The sequence below is a fragment of the Telmatherina bonti genome, assembly GCF_933228915.1.
Source record: "Telmatherina bonti genome assembly, chromosome: 15".
In the NCBI taxonomy this organism is placed as follows: domain Eukaryota; kingdom Metazoa; phylum Chordata; class Actinopteri; order Atheriniformes; family Telmatherinidae; genus Telmatherina; species Telmatherina bonti.
The window spans coordinates 25,809,431-25,828,526 of record NC_136613.1 but is presented as its reverse complement, the minus strand read 5'-3'; positions in this window follow the sequence as shown (position 1 = coordinate 25,828,526).

Sequence of the window (19,096 nt, the reverse complement as noted above, 5' to 3'; positions counted from 1 at the left end):
GGCTTTTGGAGTGTTTATGAATCTCTGCCTTCATCTTCATTCTGATATTGTTTGACCTCATTTGAAATTTATTTTAGATGTCTTTGTTATGACAACATTAAATCAGTATGACAACAACATAAGCTGTAATCTTGCTATGAATACCAGAAATCTTTGTCAGTTTATCTGGTCCTATAAGCAAAGATAATCAGCACAACTTCGAGGGGTATAAACTTAAAGAAAATGAACTTAAAGAAAAAAAAAAAAAAAGAAAAAAAAAAAAAAATATATATATATATATATATATATATATATATATATACAATTTAAATGTTTCTATTAGAGAAAAAAGTAAAGGACTGTGAGAGTTTCAGTAGTAGCATCCTTGGCTATCATAATGGGCTGTTAACACTTTCTGTAACCAGCTGAGAGTATTTCAGTTCTTCTTTAAGGGGAATTTGCACCCAATTATTTCTTAATGGGGCTTTTGCTTGCATGAGGTTCTTGTTTCTTCTTTGATGCAATGTTTCTGAGGACCTGAATTTCTTCCATTTTTAAAGTGTGGGACCCTCATTTTAATGTCACCACAGGCACATTTTTGGAGGTCATTTATAAGAGTGATTTTAAAAAACTTTGTTGTGTCATTTTAAGTTGTTAATGTCCCAAAGTGGTTCAGAGCTTTTAATCATTCTTTTTCTCAATTATTTGTACTCCTCCAAATATCTCTAGAAAATTAGGCTCCAGATTCCTCTGCAGATGTCCTGTGCTGATCATAGTGGACGTCTTTGCTCATAATAACAGAAAGGGGAAAATTAAGATAATTAACTGATTAATTCAGAAAACAGAGAAGAATTGTTTTGTTTGTTTTGCTTTGTCAAGTAAATGCAATATGCTTCCACATTAATAAATAATAGGTGCAAAAACTAAATTTGGGGCTGTCAAAATACTACTGTTTTTGACTACTGGGTCTTGGTAAGTCTTGCTTTCTGCTCTCCCTGCATGTTAGGATTCAGTCAACAAATGGACACACCAGCCCTTCATTTGTTATTCGCTCCCTCTGTTCTAATGCGCCATGCTTTGCTTTGTTTCATGCCAAATCCTTGGTGTTGCTTGCTGTCACAATCTAATCAGCCTCACCACTAGTCTCTTTGGAGTTTATTCTCACTTTCCCTGTCTGAGCGCCTATAGTTTTATTTTGTTCAAATAAAATTGTCAGTTGTGGAAATTGCTTGTTTCCTGCTTTTTTCCACCTGCTTTTGGCTTCTCTATCTACCCCACTTCATGACACCAAAAAGTTATTCTTAAAACTCATCGATCAATGGTTCCACAGTGTTATTTTAACCCAAACAAGCTGATTCTCTGACTCTGAGCACAGCAGCAAGTCTTTTAAGTCAGTGCCCATTTTCCAGCTCAGACAGTGTGCAGTTTGTTTTTCTTTTTAGACAAATGACTTCTGTGAATTATCTAAACACACACTGAGCATTGTAAGAATGAACCACTATAAGTTAAATCAAACAAGTTTATGAGTGATGAAAACTTTATTGCAATAAGTGGCATAATTTTTAGTTATATTATTTAATCATCAACCAAAATATCATCACTGAAGATGACTTGCAGTTGCAGAGGTCATGGGTGGTAAGGGATATCACATATCATTTCTTGGTTCTCCGTATTTTCTTGGCTTTTTCAAATTTTATTTGCTCAATGTGCTTTTAACCTAATTTTGTGTTCTTTGTCAGAAGAAAACAGGCTTATTTTGCGGCTTGATGTTGTGAAAAATTACTTTTAAAAAATGCTGAACACTTAAGATATATGGAAGTGGAAAAAAAAACATTTTACAGTTTTCAAATACAATAAATCCTAAGTGGCATCACATGACATTTTATGGGAGGCAGCATTGAAAAAGAAGTGTAAAGTTATGTCCCAGTTGGCCTCATCACATTTCAGTATGTCTGGAATAGTTTCAGCGGGATTTTCCCTCACATTCTCATCCCCTCCAAGATAAATTGGCTGCCATCCAGCTGGTCTGGATCTTTCTGCTCTAAATGGGGAGTGAGACAGAATAGACGGCCTTGTCAATTTGTTCCCAATATCCTGGCGCACAGTGCTCCCCGACCTGCCCACTTCAATCCTCAACACTATTAAGTGCATCTCAATCCATGCGGAAAGGAGAGGAGCTATTAAAGCAATGTCATGTCGGAACATCCAGATTTAATTAATCACATATGAAAATTAAAATCCTAATATCCTTTCCTAGAGACATCATGTGATGGTCCCTGACTTTTTTTTTTTTTTTCTTTACCTCAGCAAACACTGATGCTTGGTTTACTATGCAGTCACTTTGGTATACACCCACCACTTATCCATTTTGTTCGAGTAAATGCTCCTGGGGCTCCTCCAACGCTGTCTACTTCACTTTCTCATCCTTTTGGAGACTTTATGGTGGTTAGCAGAACGGCTGCAGCATCCAGACACAGTTAAAGCTGAGAAAAACGAGTGCCATTCCACCTATATCTGATTTAAATGTTGATAGCGCAATTTTAAATGTCTGCGTATCATTTGACAAAACCGAATGCTCAGAAAATTGCTTTGCAAATAGCCTTGCTGACATTAAGAGAAAACAATCTGCGTTAACCTTGATTTGTGTGAAGCTGTTTCCTTGGACAAACTGCCTGTTCCACGAGATTGATGAGTTAATCCAACCTGTTCTCTTGTCCTTTCAGTGAATATAGGGGCATAAATAATCATGACCACAAGGGTCATTATGTACTTAAGGTATTTAGTCCTTCTGGATGCTAAGTAAAATGAGAGAGCTTTATCTCAATTTCGGCTGATAAACACAAAGCTGTTTGTGGAAAAAAGAATAAATGCCTCAATGAATCAGGCCAAAGAGCCCATTTGGATTACACTGTGCATCAGCAGTGCTTACAGTAGCCACTTAGTGTTTGTTGATGTTTGCAGTGGAGGTGGGTAATACATCATCATCATGCTGAAAACCCTGTCTGCTCTTTGTCTTAAGCTGGAATTCAACTCACAGCACTTTATTGTCAAAGTGATGAATGTAGTCTGAACAACTTCAGTCATGAACAAGTCATTTAGATCAGGACATTAGAGAGGAAAAACAATTGTTTTCTTTCGCAGGTCTTAGAATTGATAAATACAAGCTGGACAACATGTGACATGGTACATCATAACATTATCTACTTCACATGAAAAACGACGAGAACAGAGATAAGTAGTATGTAGGAGAAACCACATACATACTGCTTACTTGGGATTTTAAAGGACACGGTTCTGCAAAGTACGCTTGATTTATTGTTCAACAACATGAGCACCAATTATGAAGAAAAAAGATGAAGTTTTGGTAGTTACCTGGTGTGAAGCATTCAGATGTGTGAGTTAGCTCATCCCCAAGAAAGAGAGACATCAAAAGGCCAAAGAGAAGTAATTGTGGCTGCTCATCGGTCTCTGCAGAGCGATTTCTGAACAATCTGGAGTTTATCACGATACAGTGTGAAGGATTATTCTAATAGAAAACACTGGCAACAGTTCCCAATCTTCCCAGGAGTAGACGTTCCAGCAATTCCACCCTAAAGTCAAACTGTGCAACACAGAATTTACTAAAAATCAAAAAGAGATGCAAATTTCAGACTGCAGTTTTCAGTAAGTTAAATAATAAAATTCAAGTCAGTACTGATCAGTCAGATCGTAAGCTTATTTAGTGTCAGCTAAAAAATACTGTAAAGAAAAAAGCTGTTCTCTTAAAGAATGTGGTTGCATTGCTTTTGGTTTGCAGTGTTACATATGAACAAACCACAGGACAGGTGGAATTACAACTTTTGGAAAAAATGAGACCAAAGCAGAGGTGCTTGTCATGATACAACATAACTGATGAAAAAAGAGGTCTCACCACCAACTATCAGCTACAGTAGTGAACAGCTGATGATTTGACTTTGTTTTAAGTTGACTGGAAACGTTGCAGTTATAAAGTCAACCATCAACAAAGTCAAACGTAAGACATTTTTTTCATTAACTTGTACATACCTCTACGTACCTCTATACAAACCTCTGCGGCTGTTTCCACCACCTCTGCTGCTGGTTCCTGCACCTCCGCGGCTACTACCTCTACCTCTGGTTCTGCTCCCTCCACCTCTGCAGCTGCTTCCTCCACCTCTGTGGTTGTTTCCTCCACATATGTGGCTGCTGTCTCCACCACTGCAGCTGTTGCTTCTACCTCTACTTCTGCTGATAATCCTCCTCATGAGCCCGCTGAGCTGCTCCATCTGTGTGTATCAACCACAGAGGTTGCAGCTGAGCTCAGGAAACTCTGGCCAGGAGAGGCTGTAGGTCCAGATGGGTTATGTCCAAGGCTCCTGAAAGACTCTGCAGGGCAGCTAGCTGTCCCTCTCCAAAGGCTATTCAATATGAGCCTTAAGATGGAAAAAGTCCTGGTTCTGTGAAAGACGTCGTGTCTCATAGCGGTGCCCAGAAAAGGGCAACCGGTGGAGCTGAATGACTACAGAACGGTAGCTTTGAAATCTCATGTAATAAAGACCTTTGAGCGGCTTCTTGTTCGTTGCATGAGAATTCAGGTTGCTGAGGATCTCGACCCTCTCCAGTTTGCCTACCGGGAACACATAGGAGTTGAAGATGCAGTTCTTTACATGCTGCATCGGGGATGTGTGTACCTGGATGTGCCTGGTTCTTATGTCGGAATCATGTTCTTTAACTTCTCCAATGCTTTTAACAACCATCAGGCCTCCCATACTGAAAGATAAACTTTTAGATATGGGGGTGGCCCCTTCCTGACATCCTGGATTATGGACTATCTAACATCAAGACCACAATATGTCAGGATGGGGAGAAGTGTTTCTGGAACTCTGGAGAGCAGCACTGGAGCTCCACAGGGGACTGTTTTAGCTCCCTTTCTTTTTACACTCTACACTTCAGACTTCAGATGCAACTCGGAGTCCTGCCACATACAGAAGTATTCAGATGATACAGCTGTGGTGGGATGTGTGAGAGGTGGACAGGAAGGGGAGTACAGGGACCTGGTAGAGGACTTCACAGACTGGACCAACAAGAACTGTCTTCTCCTGAACATTTCCAAGACCAAAGCGCTTGTGATGGATTTCAGGAGATCTACATCACACAGAAAGCCAGTCTGTATTGATGGAGAGGAAATAGAGAATATGAAGACCTACAAGTGCCTGGGGGTGGTTCTGGACCAGAGGTCCCCTTTAACCTCCTCAGGCGACTCAGGACATTTGATGTCTGCAGTGACCTGCTGCAGATGTTCTTTCACACAGTCATCGCAAGTGTGATGTTTTATGCTGGTGTCTGCTGGGGGAGCAGTATTACAAACAAGGACTGAAAACTTCTGGACAAACTGGTCAGGAAGGCCAGTTCTGTCCTCGACAGAAGTCTGGACTCTGTCAGAGCTGTGGTGCAGCAGAGGATGAGGAGAAAACTTCAGGGTATTTTTGATAATAAAAAATACCCCCTCCGTGACACCCTGGCAGGACAGAGGAGTGAGAGATTCATTGAGAGACAGATCTCTTTTTGATGCAGGACTGAGAGGTTCAGAAGGTCCTGTTTGATATTAATCTTTAATCCAATTATAATTTAATCTATTTATCTTGTTTTTAAAGATATCTTGTTTTTCCCCCCTGGGGATGAATAAAGTATCTATCTATCTATCTATCTATCCATCCATCACTCCATCGATGCAGCCATATGTCTGTTATAGTCTCTGTTTTGTTTGCTATGGCCTTCTGCCAGGTCATCGTTGTAAATGAGAAGTTGTTCTCAAATGATTTTACCTGGTAAAATAAAGATTAAATCGAAAAACAAAAATGAAATATAAGCTTTTGATTTAAAAAAAGCATTGATTTTCCTCTTTTTTTTTCTTTTTTTATATGAGTGCATATGGGAAGCAAAACAAAAGAACAAGTAATGACACCTGTTATGGAAATGTGGACTTGTGCAATATGAAATGACAGTTCAGAGTTGTGTTTGATTTTCTTGTGCCAAGTGAAATGCAAGTGAGGGAAGTCTTTGTGTTACATAAAATACACTCCTGTTAACAATATGCTTTAATCTTCAGTTAATTGTTATCATTTTATGGCTGTGTGATGAAAAGGAGATCATTTAAACGGCAAATTGGCATCTAATTTACATTTCTTGTTTCACAAGCTTTTCAATAAACTAATGAGGCCCCATTTGCATGATTACATCTTCATAGCTTTTAATCAGCCTTTCCAAAATCTTATAGGACAAATTACATTCAGTCTTTGCCCCTCCGTTTTTAAGACAATCTTGTCAATCAAACTGTGTGAATGGATGTAAAAACTGATTTTTTTTTTTTTATTATTTATGTGTAATAAGCCTGGAGAGATTCTACTGTAATATAAAGAGTCAAATTTTAGAATACAGAGGAGCTCATGGCAGAGAGTTGGAGATGTGATTAAGATCTTTACCACACACACACCATGAAGAAAATTCATCCATTTAACCATTTTTCATACTCAATTAAGTCCATTCAGGCTTTCGCAGGTATCCAAGCAGTCATTGAGTGAGAGAAGGGATGCTGTTGGGAAGTGGGAAAACAGGATCACTGATCATGGTAGTCCACTCATCACTTTATGTCAGTCATGTCCGAAAGTTCTCCAACGATACAGTTCACATTCATCCATTTGAAGAGGCTGTCAATCTGAACAAAACTCACATTCAGCGACCAGAAAACAGAGAGGAAAAAAATGAAAAGTGTGACATGAAAGATAAGAAACCACTCCACAATATGAAAATACCATACTGTTTGCAGTGGGAAGTTTGAATGCATGGCGATTCAGAGTGCAGTTGTAATGTAGAGCAAGCCTGCAAAGGTTAAGGTGATGGGTTTAGCTACTAGTATTTTAATGCTGATGATGGAGAATTCATTATTTATTTATTTATTTATTTAACATTTAGAAAGGAACTTTCCCACATGAACGCAGTATCCAATAAGAGGTTTTTTTTATGCAAGTTTTAAAAAATTTAGTTTGCATGACAGAATCTGCCCATAATATGAGAGGAGATCATATTTCATGTTGCTTCAATGAAACAGCCCTTATGTTATTATACTATTATAGTATTGTGTCGTTAACTGTATTCAAAAGTGTTGTTTCCATCATAAAATAAAAAAAAAAAAACATTAATTGTGTTGCAAGCTAATAAGCCTTGCAAACACATCATATAAGGTTTTATTGGCTTTTAATTTTTTCCTATTTACTCTGAAAGAATACATGTTAATGAATAGTGCACTTTCAGTTTATAAAACAGAGCCTCCCTTGGTGTGGTAAATTCACAAGCACAAGTTAGTCTTTTTTTTAGACTTCAGAATAAACTATAGTGATTAATATGAGTAAATAGCCTGCTGTAAATGCACTATGAACGAACTGGTGTAAACTGTTTAAATACCTTGTTTTTGTACATCAGATACAGAAGAATTAGTATTTCGTTTAGTCTCTATTCACACAGCTCTGAGATCAAAACATGCTCTGAGTCTGAGCTTGTAATAGAAATGGAAAAAGACACTTTTTCAAACAAATAAAAGTAATAAGAAGCTAAAGGTCGCTATGCTTCAGATGAATGACTCATCTGCTTGGACAGCTCTAAAATTGAATTTGTCTTCTTGATTTATACTGAATTTACTTCAGAGTATCTTCAGCTAATGACTTTCAAGCAAAGACACATTTTGTAGTATTCAGAGGCAGACCTTTCCATCAGGCACAGAACATTGAATGCAGACTGGCATACAAGTGACTGATGTGTTCTTTGTTCACTTTTAGATTTGTTTATCTGTCCACTTTACTGTTTGAGCAATTCTAAAAGATATATGAAAAAACATGTCAGCTGCAGCATTGTACTGCAATTCAATGCATTAAATGTCTCTGTGACTCAAATCCAAACTGTGTGTCAGTCCTGCCCTTTGTAATCACATTAGTCCCAACATTTTATTTGCTTTTTTTCTGTCAGTTAATATTGTGGCCCTGGTGACACTTTCAATTGGACTGTCAATAGCACCCATACAAAAAAAAAGCTCTGTTTACATTCAGACTACCTCAAACCTTTATAACATTTACAAGAAACACTTAAAAGTCATTATCTCCTTCATGCATGAATAAAAATGATTGGGTCCAGGACAGTCCAATTAGGACTATTATGTCCCTGTGAAACATTTCATCATTATTTTTTTTTTGTAATCAATTGCTGGTTTGCAAATAGGGTGATCAGATGTAATGAATACCCAAATTTGAGTGGTCATTCATATGAAACTGTGTTTATAAAGAGAAAATAATTGAGTGTGAGAGTGTAATCTGTGGGCCAATTCATCTGTGTAATGACGCACATGTTTCCACTAGATGGCCCTTGCACCCAGCTGTGCTGCCTCTTTAGGAGTCATGTTTCATTAGCACTTCATCTGATTGTTTCTTAATTATTGTGCAATGAAAAGAAAACAACTTGAAATAATGTTTCAGCAGAATTCACTTTTGACTCGGTGACTGTAGGGAAAATATTAAAAAGTCCACATATACACAGGGCCTTACATATGCAATATTGGTTGTATTTTTATTAAAGTGCAATAAATAAACTTTAAAATCCTTTAAAAGATGCTGAAATATGCAGACTGTTGAAAAAGGAGATGCAATTTCCTGTTCGAATGTCACTGTAATGCTCTCTTTTATAGCTCTGAGAATGAATAAAACGTTTTATTTGTACGACGTTTTTAACAGGCATATTGTGTCAAATGTGCTTTTTGAACCACTGCATGATGAACAAAAACAAAACAAACTATACTGTTGGCCAGAAATAGCTCCCTTCATTGAAAAACAACCCTGGTGTTATGCAGAGTACACTATGTTCTCCCCATTTGAGGAAGTGGTTTGCTCACCAGACTGTATCACACGCAATCCTCTTCTAACGCTTCATATTGAAATCATTTCACTAAGCACATTGTAATCATCTGCTCATGAGTTGAATAAACAACTTCAACTGTCTGGCCATGAGAACAACAGCAAATTCAGTGCAGTGGTCAACAAATTCAGAACGCCAATACCATGAAAGTCTCCATGTAGGGTGGAAGATGTCAGTCACTGTCTCTAGCTGGGTATAAATTGTTCTCTCTGCAGTGATGGATTCCCCTCCCAAGGCATCTCATAAGCATCTCAGAACTAAACGTCTTTCCCCTTTCCCACACACTTGATAACCCATGGGTTCTCACTCTCAATATTACAAGGTTTCTATTGTTTCTTCTGGCGGTGAGGTATCCTGGGATTCATCCATGCCGGCCCACATGGGGATACTGGGTGTCAGGGGACTGCTCAGCCTTGACATGGCTTCAAGGCACAAGCTGAGCATCATGGGTAAAGTTGGTACCATTTGTCTTGGTGATTTATGAGCTGCAGGCAAAGATAAAATCACGTAATGTCTGAATACTCATCTGAAGGAAACACAAGACAGCTAAGTGGTAGGAGACATAGGATTGTTCTGTAGGGGGGGAGGTGGTTTTGTCCAAAGCCTAAAGTCCTTTACTAGAGGGCAGGGTGTGAGTGGGGGATCATGCAGGTGGTGTGTTTGGGCTGTCCGGCCTTCATCCTGGCAGGGTCAGTTTACCTCTCCGTCCCCACTCACTGACCCTTTAATATGGGCTACATCTCCTCTCCTTTCACCCTGGCTTTTATGGCCCCATGTAAATCTCTCTCTGGTAACACAAGCTTGTCAGCCCTCCTCGAGCCCCTTTTCTTTTCAACACATTTATCCTCACAGAGCATTCAAAGAGGTACTGCGGCAGGGAGGTGGTATGTGGGCTTATTCGACTTGAAATAGATTGAAAAAGACTAAGGGGGGGGTGATCAAAAAGGAGAAAGTCCAGAGCGAAACCTTAGACATGGGAACACCGGACACTCGAGTGGGCAAGAAAGCCCCACTCAGATGAAAGGCAGTCGTCCATCAATAAGTCATTAAAGCAGACACGCAGACCCAGAATAAAGGAACGCTGAGGATCACGGTCATCTCTGATTCAAGAGCAAACGCACATGAAGGGAGATTACAAGGTGAGAGTGATCCTTGCTTTGGAATTAATAAAAGATTAAGTGAAAACTTAGAATAAGTCAAATGAGGAAGTGATGAGCACCATCTGGTGGATTTAGTTTTTATGGCTTTAACTTTATTCCCCTCTTCACGTGATGGGAGGGGAAAACGTCTTCCACTTGTAATCATTGCACCAGTGGAAAGTCAGTGCAAGGCGGTCACTAAGTGCTCGGACAGGATTCCCTTTTACAACACAAGACTCAGCAATAAACCACCCCCAAAAGCAGCTTTACGTCCTCAGTGCTGCTTTGGCTCTATTTATAGAAAGGAAAACAACATGGATCAATAAGCAAACAAAAACACACAACTTGCAGCTGTTTTTTTTTTTTTTTTTCATCTGGCAAAGAAAAACGTTGCCTGCAAGTGCATCCGTGTGCATGCATGTGTGTGTGTGTGTGTGTGTGTGTGTGTGTGTGTGTGTGTGTGTGTGTTTTTCAGCATTAACCTCTTTATGAGAAGTGAGGGGCCCCAAATTTTTAAGGCCAATCATTTTTATCAGAGGTGGTCCAAACTAGCATCTCTGACCCTGATCTGTCTTATTTAACCAGATATAATAGACTTGGTGATGGGGGGGTCACACAAGCACTTATTCATCTCACTAAAGTCCCATGTTAGAACCAGGAAGCTTCTAGAGGGAAGCATATAACAAAATTTACTGGGCAATAAATCCAGCCTCTTTGGTGAGTATCATGGCAGCACAATGTTGGGTTTCATGCCATAAAATCTGTGTGCTGGGAGGTTAAGACTGCAGCGGAGGTGAGGAGCTTGCAACCAGTCAGATATATTTCATGATGTGTCCTGATATGATTGCATTTTCCAAGCTATTTCAGTAATAATGTACAATATCAACCTCAGGACGCCTTAATAATTTAAATGCAGCTGTAGCTGCCGAGTTTTGTTCACATCACCTTTCCAAATTGTTCTGTATTTTCTTGGTGTGGCTGTTCTAAGGCTTTCAAAATTGCAGTTCCACTTGCCGGGCCTGTGCGCTGAATACTAATCATCTGAAAGACTTCAGCTCTAAGTACTGATCTTGAGGTTGTTTTGTTTTGGTTATTGTGCAAAATACTGACAAGCAAACAAAGTCATTGTACAAATGTTTCCCTCCTTTCCCCACTTACTATAAGGTCTGGCTGAATCTTTTGCTTGTTGAGGTTTTAATGAGTTGCCATTCAACAAACAAACGTCAGGGGAGAGGTCACACGGCTCTTCTTGCCCTCTTTGACTGTGGGGTCAGGTTTGTTTGTTTGCATGAATGGTCTTTAACACCTAATTTGACACAGAAACACATTGGCTTAATTCTGGATTAGGGCTCTCAATTAACCCAAGGGTCCCGAAATGCGAAGCTTTGAAATGCTGCTATATTAATTGCTTTTCTGGCTTAATGAGTGATGGGGAGCAGCTTGTGGTAAAATTACAAACATGCTGTACAATTAAACCATACTTTAACAATCCAGTACTTTGACTGACAGAGAGAGAAAGTTGAGGATCAAACCAACAACAACGTACCGATACCTGTTCTACCTCCTGCACATCAGCAACCACCCTGTTGTACTGTTTTTCTGCACTGAAGTACAAATGAACTGCAAACAGAGCTTAGTCCCTGACATTTCACCTTTGCAAATGAAAAAGAGAAAATCCTCTAGCATGTTCTTAAAATATCCTTTTCAGCTTGAGCTGAGCAAACAAAGATCACAACACCAAGTCAAACAAGTCAAACTGCGTAGCAGTGGTGTGACTGCTTTGTGTTAAAATGTTATTTTAATGTACACGATGCTATTGTCCTCCTCAATCCGGGATTCGACTATCCGGCGGACCCTCCTCTCCAGGACCCCTGAATAGACCTTACCAGGGAGGCTGAGGAGTGTGATTCCCCGGTAATTGGAACACACCCTCTAGTCCCCCTTCTTAAAAAGGGGGACCACCACCCCAGTCTGCCAATCCAGCGGTACTGCCCCCGATGTCCACGCGATGCTGCAGAGGCGTGTCAGCCAGGACAGCCCCATAGCATCCAGAGCCTTAAGGAACTCCGGGCGGATCTCATCCACCCCCGGGGCCTTGCCGCCAAGGAGCTTTTTGACCACCTCAGCGACTTCAGCCCCAGAGATAGGAGAGTCCACCCCTGAGTCCACCAGGTCTGCTCCCTCATGGGAAGACGTGTTGGTAGGATTGAGGAGGTCTTCGAAGTATTCCCTCCACCGACCCACAACGTCCCGAGTTGAGGTCAGCAGCACCCAATCTCCACTGTACACAGTGTTGATGGAGCACTGCTTCCCCCCCCTGAGCCGCCGGATGGTGGACCAGAATCTCCTCGAAGCCGTCCGGAAGTCTTTCTCCATGGCCTCGCCGAACTCCTCCCATGCCCGAGGTTTTGCCTCGGCAACGGCCGAAGCCACATGCCGCTTAGCCCGCCGGTACCCATCAGCTGCCTCCAGAGTCCCACAGGCCAAGAAGGCCCGATAGGACTCCTTCTTCAGCTTGACGGCATCCCTCACTGCTGGTGTCCACCAACGAGTCCTGGGATTACCGCCACGACAGGCACCAACGACCTTGCAGCCACAGCTCCGGCTGGCCGCCTCAGCAATAGAGGCACGGAACACAGCCCATTCGGACTCAATGTCCCCCGCCTCACCCGGGACATGTTCGAAGCTCTGCTGAAGGTGGGAGTTGAAGCTCACTCTGACAGGGGACTCAGCCAGACGTTCCCAGCAGACCCTCACAACACGTTTGGGCCTGCCAGCTCTGACCGGCTTCCTCCCCCACCATCTGAGCCAACTCACCACCAGGTGGTGATCAGTTGACAGCTCCGCCCCCCTCTTCACCCGAGTGTCCAAGGCATGTGGCCGCAGGTCCGACGATACGACTACAAAGTCGATCATTGAACTGCGGCCCAGGGAATCCTGATGCCAGGTGTACATATGGACACTCTTATGCTGGAACATGGTGTTCGTTATAGACAATCCATGACGAGCACAGAAGTCCAATAACAAAACACCATTTGGGTTCAGAGGGGGGGGACCATGCCTCCCAATCACACCCCTCCAGGTGTCACTGTCATTGCCCACGTGAGCATTGAAGTCCCCCAGCAGAACAATGGAGTCCCCAGAAGGAGCACCCTCCAGCACTCCCTCCAAGGACCCCAGAAAGGGTGGGTACTCTGAACTGCTGTTCGGTGTATAAGCACAGACAACAGTCAGGACCCGTCCCCCCACCCGGAGGCGGAGGGAAACTACCCTTTCATCCACCGGGGTAAACCCCACCGTGCAGGCACCAAGCTGGGGGCTGATGAGAATGCCCACACCTGCTCGGCGCCTCTCACCATGAGCTACTCCAGAGTGGAAGAAGGTCCAGCCCCTCTCGAGGGTACTGGTTCCAGAGCCCAAGCAATGCGTCGAGGTGAGTCCAACTATATCCAGTCAGAACCGCTCAACCTCGCGCACAAGCTCAGGCTCCTTCCCCACCAGAGAGGTGACGTTCCACGTCCCTAGAGCCAGCTTCTGCAGCCGGGGATCGGACCGCCAGGGTCCCCGCCCCTTGCTGCCTCCCAGCTCACATTGCACCCGACCCCTACGGCTCCTCCCGCAGATGGTGAGCCCACGGGAGGCACCTCAAAATCTGAGACCATGGTCCTCAGCCGGAATAGGGTGGATTGCCCTCTCCGGGTCGGGAGTCAGGTCCTGCCTCAAGTGGAGGAGTTTAAATATCTCGGGGTCTTGTTCACGAGTGAGGGAAGGATGGAGCGTGAGATCGACAGACGGATCGGTGCGGCGTCTGCAGTAATGCGGGCTCTGCACCAGTCTGTCGTGGTGAAGAAGGAGCTGAGCCAGAAGGCGAAGCTCTCGATTTATCAGTCGATCTACGTTCCTACCCTCACCTATGGTCATGAGCTGTGGGTCGTGACCGAAAGAACGAGATCTCGTATACAGGCGGCTGAAATGAGTTTCCTCCGCAGGGTGGCCGGGCTCTCCCTTAGAGATAGGGTGAGGAGCTCAGTCATCCGGGAGGGGCTCAGAGTAGAGCCGCTGCTCCTTCGCATCGAGAGGAACCAGTTGAGGTGGCTCGGGCATCTGGTCAGGATGCCTCCTGGACGCCTCCCTGGTGAGGTGTTCCAGGCACGTCCCTCTGGGAGGAGACCCCGGGGAAGACCCAGGACACGCTGGAGGGATTACATCTCTCGGCTGGCCTGGGAACGCCTCGGGATCCCCCCCGCAGAGTTGGCAAATGTGGCTGGGGAGAGGGAAGTCTGGGCTTCCCTGCTTAGGCTGCTGCCCCCGCGACCCGACCCCGGATAAGCGGCAGAAGATGGATGGATGGATGGACGATGCTATTGTATTGGTGTTGATGGCAAATGTGTTGATGAACGTATGACTAGTCATCCTCAGAAAACAAAAACAGTTTGAAGTTTCATGAGAACTTGGTAGACATTTGACCATATCCATCCAGCTATTTTCCACCTTCTGGTTGCTTCTTGTGATACAGCATCTGTTTTTGTGAACCTCTTCATGATATACTCGATATACTCTTCCCTCATCCTTATAATATATGTATATATAATATATAATTAACATCTAAGATATAATTTGACTTGTTGTCTTGTTTACAAAAGAGCTGTTGGTCTAAAAAGTCTGATTTTAACATAAATTGTTTTGCTGTATAAAGAAGGCCACTGCTGCTTCAGGTGATAGTTGAGGGATTCCAAACGTTTTGCTGTAAGGCAAGCTGTAGGAATGAAATGCTCACTGTGGATGGATACAGCTCTTTCATCCACCTTGGAAAGGACATGGCCTGAGTGTGTTAAGTGATGCATCATGAATGACTGACAGCAGGACAGCACCATAGCTGGTCTTTTCCTGCCTACTGAGCAGCTAATGGTGCAGAGAGCATTTCCCGGTGGGGGAGACAAACACTGAGGTCCTGCTATGATGCCAGATGTGCTGTCAGCTTCGTATTGTCTTGCAGCAACAAAGCACACACTGGGGCTCGGCGCTCGTAAGGTATTCGCATTCAGAGTGAGATACCCGGCCATTTAGTTCTCTGCAGCTTATGCCCGCCCGCCCACTCTGAACAATATCAAACCCGTCTTATTCTTACAATCAGAATCCAAGGCATTATGGTGACATACCTCTACACTGTCATTAGCAAATTGCCTCATTAGGTTTTAGTGCGTCTTTACAGATTGGTGAATGTCTCAAACAAAGTGGCTTTCCTCATGAAAACTGGTGAAACATTTACACAAACTTAAACAAAAACAGACAACACAACATCTGTGTTTATACAGTGAACACTGTATACACACAGACATGACATGCCTAAGGGGCACACACACATATAAGCAGAGAAACATAAATACTCTCACACACACACACCATCCCCCATTACTGCAGAAAGATGGGCCATCTGCCCTCTGCGGCAGCAGCACAATGACCAGATCAGAGGAGTCTACTAATGAGCAGGACTTTTCTTCCATTAAAAATTCATAACCTGCATTTCTCTGTCAGACAACAAAGTCTCTGCAACCACATTACAGCTGTGACAATGAAAGCAGGGTTTATCTGAGGAAGCTGGTTTGTTTGTTTTGCACAGCTCTGGTACAACAGTCAAGGCAGTGATGACTAAATCACCTGTGGCTTTTCTTCTCTTTCTTCTTTTTCTTTGTTTTTCTTTTTTTTTTTTTTTTTTTTTTTTAGTTTTTCCTTTCTTTGTTTTTTTTTTTTGTTTTTTTTTCTTTTATGAGTAACATCGAACATATTAACCAGCTAAAATGTGAAGACATCATCATTGCATAAAAATCCATGACAACAGGAAAAACACAGAGCTGGTGTTTTGACACAGGCTGACGCCGGCACGGCAGCATGAGCAGACAGAAACAAGAGCCAGTTCATCTTTTCAAACCTCGCACGCAATCTGAGATGAGGGCAGCGCGACTGGAGCAGAATGCTTCCACCGCTGCGACTTGTGATCCGTGGCGGGGGAGGGGGGGGGGGGGGGGGGTGCAGGTGTGGGAGATTATTGATCTCACTGTGGACATCTGTGGCAGCTATCAGTGGGAGTTGTCAGTCATGAGAGAGGGGAAATGAGGGCAGAGCTGAGTGGCTTTTTTGTGCATACATGTGATGCAGACGAAAGATCTAACCAAAGCAAGACAAACAGGTTCATTAAAAGTTCAGTTTGTTCTTTTTCCATGGTGGCATCAGCTACTTGTTTCAGTTTCTCATCATATTTGTTTGTCTCTACCTCCCATGTTTCAGTTAAGTGTTCACTTACACACTAGGCGTTAAAATAGCCAAAATATAATATAAGTGAATAAATAAAAAGATTAAAAACAGCAGTAAAAAGAGTTAAACGATTTGTCTGGAGATCCAGTGTCATTTAATTATCAAAGCAGCAGAAAATGGGCATGGATGGGCCAAGAATCAAAGATGTTGCCAAAAACCTGCAGCTAAACTCAATTTGATATGTCTCCTCTGCTGGTAAGTTTGGTTTAGATCATTTTGAAAGCTTCAGATGGGAGAATCTTACATGAAAACACATCACAGGACCAAAGTCAGGCATGCAGTTCTTGAAGATATGCATAGTACCAGCAAATGTAAAACAGATCCTTTTTAAATTAAAAAAAAAAAAAAATTTGATTTATGACATCTCTCCGCCTCGGTGTTACAAAGCCGGTGCGCTATCATTATCTATGTAGGAGAAATAGAAAAGCCCTGAAGAGGATTTGGGAACTTGATGATGGAAGAAAAAATCTCTCTCAACCTATTATGACGGCATCCAGCCGCCAGGCATTCAGACAACTGTAAATCTAATGAATCATGGGGGATGAGAAAAGCAGAGGCAAAAAAGAAAAGTCGCTGTGCGTGATGCCAGGAAAGGGAAAAAGGTAAAAGCGCGGTGGGTGTTTCATGAGTCACCATTAGAGAGGCTCTGTCAGAGATTACAGACGGGTTAGGTGAAAAAGTCTAATAAAAAGTCTGCAGAGGAGAGAGATGAAGAAGCTCAAGTTACAGATGCAAGGAGAAAGTCTCCCTTATGTTCACCATTCCACTTACTACCTGCAATCATACCTGTGGCTCGAGATTCTGGTTAATAATAAGTATGTAACATTTCCCAAGTTAACGTAAACAAAGGCGAAAAGTGTTGTTAGCAATGAAGTTCCAAATCTACAAGAGCTGCAGTAAAGGAAAGGTTTGACATTTTGGGAAACGCGCTCATTTGCTTTCCAGTGGAAAACAAAAGAAAGGATCAATACTACTGTCATGTCTGCTCCTTAATGATGGAGCTGAAGCCAAAGGGCAATTAGCCAAGCTTAGCATGAATCCTTGGAGCAGGGGGAGGCTGCATGCACGGCTCCCTCCAAAGATTCTGAATATCCACCAGCACCTCTATAGGCGAGTAATTAACATGTGCAACACTGTGAAAGCAGACGGAGTGCCCGGTTGTGCTTCAGACGGTTAAACAATGAGTTGAAACTCGTTAGAGAGTTCTGCAAGCTGAGGGGAGCTGCAGATTGAGGTAATTATTCTCAGTAGGTCAACACCGGCAACCCCATGGACACTGTCTTCACATCATGTGATACATCGTTAACGTGGAAATATATACTGAAGCTGGACTCAAGAGTTTAAATAAAAACATGTAAAAATCACAGGAGGCTTGTCTTATTCGTTTGTGACACATTGTTTTCCTTATGTGTGATCGGTGCTCTAGATCAAATACAGAAATAACACAGGGGGGGTTTTTTTGTTGTTCTTTTAGAGCCAAGTTACATGTAAAACCATTTCAGGATGAGGAACATGGGGACATCGATGTCCCTTTGGGGATTAATAAAGTATTTTTCATTTCACTTTTCATTTTATTTCACTTCTTTTCATTTCACTTATTTCTCCTTTTTTCCGCAGGTCTTCCTGATTAAGTGCAATTGTACATGTTGATCTGTCTTTCCTGTCCTCTCCACCCCAACCAGTCGAGGCAGATGGCTGCCCTCCCTGAGCCGGGTTCTGCCGGAGGTTTTCTTCCTGTTAAAGGGGAGTTTTTTCCTTCCCACTGTCGCCGCATGCATGCTCAGGATGGGGGATTGGCTCGAAGTCATGACTTGATGCAATCAGTTGGTTTCTGTTATAGGATATGTATGAATTGGCTCGAAATGATGTGTATGTTGATTTGTTTATGTAAAGTGCCCTGTGACAACATTGTTGTGAAGTGGCGCTATACAAATAAAGTTGACCCTGACCCTGGTTCCTTAACTGTGTGTTGCAGTGAGCAGCAGCAAAGCAGGCGTTTGTGAGTGAATAACATGGCTTCGACAGTAGCTGTGTTTCATTTTTACTTCTGTATAGGTTGAGTTTTCTGGGAATTTATATGTTTGTTAAATTAATGACAGTAATTCATAAATAATTGTTTGTTTGTGTAAACATTAAGTGCGTCACAAACTTGACCTTAGCCGCTGACGTCACATGTCTTCTTGCCCCAAGACTTTCTCCAGAGAGGATATGGAAACTTGGTTGTGAAAGAAAACAGGAACCAATTTCTTTGTTTATGCAGATGAAACATCTGCGAGCTGCGTTAGACTGACGTGATATAACTTCACTTTTTTCCAGCATGAAGAAGCCCCAATCAGAACACAGAATTTCAGAGATGTTCTTAAAAAAAAACAAAAAAAAAAACACCATCATCATCTGCAATGTTTCTGTAAAGTATTGACATCTCTGAGTATTTGTAATAAGTTCAAGACTAGGATACAGTCAGGCAAAAGTGTGGGCACCCATGCTCAAATGTGTCGCTCTAAATATTGTTGAAGAAGATCTGCAAATTTAAACTTGAATAAATAAAAAAGTGTTCATGCATGATTCTGACATTATTTTTGTTTTGTGCAAAGTGAATAAAAAGGAAATAAGTTTAATGCAAAGGTTTGGGCACCCCCAAGACATTTGAGCTTTCAGAAAACTAAAACTCAAAGAAAGCTTGAAGAAAACTCAAGGACCAAGCTTGTTGG